This window comes from Cynocephalus volans, chromosome 4, assembly GCF_027409185.1.
Source record: "Cynocephalus volans isolate mCynVol1 chromosome 4, mCynVol1.pri, whole genome shotgun sequence".
NCBI classification, from domain to species: Eukaryota; Metazoa; Chordata; class Mammalia; order Dermoptera; family Cynocephalidae; genus Cynocephalus; species Cynocephalus volans.
In genome coordinates this window covers 51,357,036-51,362,619 of record NC_084463.1, presented here as the reverse complement: position 1 = coordinate 51,362,619, position 5,584 = coordinate 51,357,036, and positions in this window count along the sequence as shown.

Genomic DNA, 5,584 nt, shown 5'->3' with positions numbered 1-5,584 from the left:
GGCTGTGACCATCCGCCCCACCTGTGCAGGTGTAGATGGGACAACCGAAGTCCTGCAGCCCACAAGGGCAGGACCATGCAAGAACAGGGCTCTCGTCCCTGCATGAACTGCCCCTCAGCAGGTGACAGCGTGAGGTCCAGTTCTGCCCAGCGACAGCTCCTGCCTGTGGTCCACCTGGAGATCTGTGCACTGGACAGTGGGCAGGGAGGGGCTTCCAAAGGAGGACAGGGACCAGGGGACAGGCTGCAGAGGGGCCAGGCAGCCCAGGCCGAGGTGTCAGGGTACAGGCTGCTGCATAGGGGCCACACAGCCCAGGCTAAGGTGTGGAGGGAAGAGGCAGGGAGCCCCAGGGTTGGGGTAGGAGCCAGGACAAGGAGAAGGCAGCCCCCCCAGCGTGGACAATGGTGCCCCAGCCTGGGGTCTAGACACCAACAGGCCTGTACACAGGCCATCCTGCCCCCCTCCCAGACACAAGGGGATGCAGGGCCCACCCAGGTGGGGTTTGGTCACCTATGAGTATGGGCAGGTCCCAGGACCTGAGAACCCCCGGGCTGGCCAGCCAGTGAGGGGAGTGTGGGGAGTGGGGAGCTAGGAGTGACCCCATCCTGCCCAGACCTGCTGACCTTGGGCCTCCTTGGGCCTCCTGGGGCCTCCTCCTCCTGGCCTGAGTGCAGCTCCCTCAGTGACTAGAGATGGTCCCCAGGCTCCCATGATACGGGAAGGCAGCATGGGCCCAACACTGGTCTGTCCTGGCTCTCCAGAAATGGTCTCACACTTTCCACCCTCTTCCTCCTTCCCCCACCGCTCGCTCCCCACCTCTCCTCACCCTCTCCCCCCCTTTCCCCTCTCCCTTCCCCACCTCTCCCCCACCTCTCCTCCCCCTCTCCTCCCCCTCTCCCCCCCTTTGCCCTCTCCCTCCCCCACCTCTCCCCCCACCTCTCCTCCCCTCTCACCCCCCACCTCTCCTCCCCCTTTGCCCTCACCCTCCCCCACCTCTCTCCCCCCACCTCTCCTCCCCCTTTCCCCCCTTTCCCCTCACCCTCCCCCACCTCTCCTCCCCCTCTCCCCCCCTTTCCCTCTCCCTCCCCCACCACTCTTCCTCCTCCCCCCTCCCCTTTCCCTCTCCCTCCCCCTCCCCCTCTCTCACTGCTCCCTCCCCCACCACTCCTCCTCCTCCCCCCTCCCTTTCCCCTCTCCCTGCCCCTCCTCTCCACCTCCACCCTCAGCCTCTGAAGCGGGTGTGGAAGGCCAGGCAGGGTCCAGCCCAGTCCGTCCCCACTGCACACACACAGTCCTTCTGAGACGTTACCTAACCGCGCCTTCTTACCTAATCCCCCAGCCAGACACCTGCCCCCACCCCAGCAGGGCCAGTGGAGCTGCCTGAGCTCTGCCAGCCTGGGTTCCAGTCTGGGCTTGCCTCTGGCCCCCTGTGTGTCCTGGGCCTGTCCCCCACCTGCGAATGGCACCTGAGGCTGCTCAGTGGGGCCCTTCTCCTCGTGTTCCTCTTCAGCCCAGCTGGCCTCACCAGCAAGCCAGGACAGAAGTCCTGTCCCCTGGGATCTGTGTAGGAGCCCCCTACCTGCCCCAGGCGGGTGGGGAAACCCCTTGCAGCCTCCACGGTGCCTTGACCCACCTGGCGGATGTGGTCAGACAGGGCAGGGCTTCCTCCTCTCTGTCTCACATTGGTGGCCAACAGGAGTTTGTCTCTGGAGGAGGCCAAAGAGAGGGCCAGACTCACTCGCTGTGTAAGTCAAGGCAGGCAGCCAGAAAGGTGATGAGCTACGGCCCAGCACCATGGCCAACAGTGCTCACACACACACACACCACGCACGCAGCACACAGAGACACACACGTGTGGACACAGCATGCAGACACACACTCAGACACATGTAAACGCATGCATGCAGCGACACACACATGCACAGACACATGGACACAGCCACACACAAATGCATATAAATACACACATGTGGACACAGACTTGGGGGAACAGCCTGTCCAAACACATACACACAAGCACATGGACACCTGTATGTGCACATGAACAAACACGTAGAAACAAGCACGCAGACCCAGCTACACACACGTGCACACACACAGACACGGAACCCTGAAAGACTGACCAGAAGCACAGAACAGGGGACCCCAACCCACACGGGTGGGGCCTAAGACTGAGGGAGAAGAGCTGGCTGTCCAGAGAGAGCTCCTTGTCTGGTGGGGGTGGTCTGCATGCCCTGATGGGAGGAGGGTTGGCTGTGCACAGTGGTCTGTTGGACCTGTCCCCCCTACCCCATCCCCGCCCTGCCATCAACCTCTCTCCTCTGCAGCCTGACCCCTGCACCCAGATTGGGTTCAGCTACGGTTTCGGCCGCCGTCACCCAGAAAGAATGGCCCCATTCAGGACACCTGCTCCCCAGCCCAGGCAGCTCCCAGTCCCCTCCCACCTGGGTGCAGAGGCCTGAGTCCCCCACCCACCCTGCCATCCCTCGGCCTGCTGCGGTGCCCTGTGCCTGGCTGACGGAGCCTTACAGAGCTGCCTGAACTGCTCAGCTTGGTAGAGGCCAGAGGCCTCTTCTTCGTGGTGTCCATGGGTCTGGAAATGGAGCTCGAGTGGTCCGAGTAGGCAGATAATCCCGCATTCCTCAGCAGGCGGCCCCTCCCCCAGCGCTCGTGGTGGGGGCAGGCTCTGGGGTGGGCAGGAGGGCACAGACAGGATCCAGCAGGAGCCAGCCAAGGGTGTCCAAAGGGTACCTCACAGTGGTGGGGGGACCCATGAAGAGAGGGAGGGCTGAGGGTCTGGGGGGCTGGGGACCTAGAGGGAGCCTGGGGGGAGGGGCAGGTCACGGCCAGAGGACCCCAGACTCAGGGCAGGAGGATGACTGGACCACGCTGGGCACGCAGAGCTGTGAGAGGTAAGAAGCCTGCTTCTGGAAGAGGCTACTGGCAAGGAGGGAGGTTCTGGGAGGAGGCGACAGGACTGGACAGGGCTTCCTCAAGCCTGGACAGGAGAGCAGGAAAGACACCAGGGCAGGCTGAGGCCACCCACACAGTCTGGGGACACCTGCCTACCAAGTTCCCAACCTGCCTGGGAGGAAGGGCTCTACCCCGAGCCCCTCCTCTCCAGGCCTTCCTTCCCTGCTCCTCCTCCTCCCCAAGTCCTCCTCCCCAGACCCTCTTCCCCTCCTAGTCCTCCTCCTCCCCACACCCACCGCCCTGTGGCCCACCTCCCCAGGCTCTCCAGAACCCCTGTGAAGGCAGCAGACTAAGGCAGGGCTATAATTTAAAATACATTTATTTAGTGTTTCCATTTGTCTCTGGTTCTGTTATACAAAGCTGTTAAATAAATACATTCTCCACAGTCACTCGGGTACACACCTACTCGCTACACAGATGAGGTAGAGAAACGGATAGGCTCGCACGAGACTCTGAACGCAAGACAGGGTCCTCTCCCCCTGCCCCTGCCCCTGCCCCGCCGGTACCTGGCCAGAAGCAAGCCCCGGAGCCCAGGTCACCCACGCGCGGCCAAGCGGGGAGGAGGTGGCGCAGGGGGACCCCGCTCCCTCCCTGCCCCACCCACGGAACACCCTTCTGCTCTGCCACACGGAAGAGAAGCACATTAAATAGAGGCTCCGGCTGTTGCGAGTTGCTCCTTTGTTTAGCAAGACATTCTGATATATATTTATATAGAAACAAACCAGCCAGCAGACATTTTCAGTCTGCCTTGTTTAAAAAAATACTTTTCTTAATATTTAGGACATAGAGCTAAATGTGGTATTCGATAAAAAAATATCCTTCCTCTGACTTGACCCCTTTCCACAGACCCAGTAGTGACTGAGCTCCAGTCTTGTCGCGAGAGTATGGCCAAGTCTGCCATGCAGGGCCCTGGCGGGTGCAGACAGCTGGAAAAGGCAGGGTGAACCCACTCCCTGCCTGCCAGCCTGACCTGCAGAGGACGGAAGGACAAACCCAACAAACTCCCACTGGCTGTCATCCCACAATGCTGTCCACTTTCCCTTTCCAGAACCACGTGGAAGCCCCGGAGCCAGCACAGCCCTCTTAGCATGCAGTAATCGGTGGGGCCGCTCTCTGAACCACAGGAGAATAAACGTTACTATTTACACTACCAAACAGGGTCAACAGAGACCTGCCTCCACATAAATAGGTTTTCTTTTAAAAAAAAAACACAGTCCCCTGGCTTCCTGGAGACCCTGGGGCTCCCAGGAAGCCGCTTGCTCAGTAGTTCCCGCATCCTCCCCCACTGCGGCCCAGACCCCGGCCCACGCCCACCCGAGGCACCCACCAGGAGCCCAGGGTCGGAGGCTCCGGGAGCCGAGGGCTGCTGTTCACGCCGATTTGGGAAGGAGAGCCACGGCACGGTGGTGCTCCGAGGGCGCTTGACCTGACCACGCCAGGACAGCGTGCACATGCACACACACCCACACGACACACTCACACGACACACACACACACACATACTCACGCACACGCTCACACCAAACCAGGGCAGTGTAGGCCGCCCTTTCCCCTGCAAAGACAAGAACACGGCCAAGGAGAATGGCAATCCACTGCCAAATACTAGCCCGAGACTCACTCCCCACCTCCTTCTGTCCCCACCTTACCTCCCCCCAGTGACACAGAGCCAGCGTAGCTTCCTCATGAAGTGACCCTTCAAAGGCTGGTCAGGCCCCCTCACCCTGCCCAGGGGCCGCTGACCAGTGGCAGCCAGCCTGGACCACCAAGGGGAGGAGGGAGAGGTGGCCTCAGAAGCCTCGAGGGCTGTGGCCAGATGCAGCTTGCTTCACTTCTTTAACATCAACAACAACGTCTATCTCGATTTAGTGGTTTCAAACAAAAAAGCGGATCAGAGGCAAACAGGGGTAGGGAGGGAAGCGCATCAGGGACGGGGGAGAGGCCCCCCCAGACAGGGGATCAGGCCGAGAGAGGGAGGAGCCGCAGCCTGGGAGACAGTGGGGATGGAGAAAATAATAATTATTATATTAGTTAAATAACAAAATAATTTAAAAGTCACTGATATTCACTCCAAAGAGAAGTGCTCAACGTCAGAAAGGGACAGCAGTGTCCCCGAGCCTGGGTAGCTGTGCGGCTGGACCTGGGAGACAGAGTGGGTGCACACTGTCCTAGTGGTTTCACTCTGTGATGACCGTGCTGCTGCTGGGCAGTCCCCCACGCGCGGCCCTGCACAGAGGCTATGTGGTCACCAAGGTGCACTTGCCAGACAGGCATGTTAGGAACAGGAGAAAACTCAGAAAGCGTTCCTGCAACGCTCTCGGGTCAGGAGGAGGGGAAACTGAGGCCCAGGCACAGCAGTGGTTGCAGAGGCCAGACCAGAGCTAGCTTGAACAGCCTACCCAAAAGACTCTGGCCCCCTGTCCCACCTCTGTGCCCCAGCGTGCTAGGGGTGCCCCTCAGCCCCTGCAGGTGTAGACCCCTCACACTGTGTGCAATGCCTGTATCCCATGCAGCAGCACTGACCAGGCCCAGGGCTCAGCCCCTGCAGGTGTAGACCCCTCACACTGTGTGCAATGCCCGCACCCCACACAGCAGTGCTGGCCGGACCTAGGGC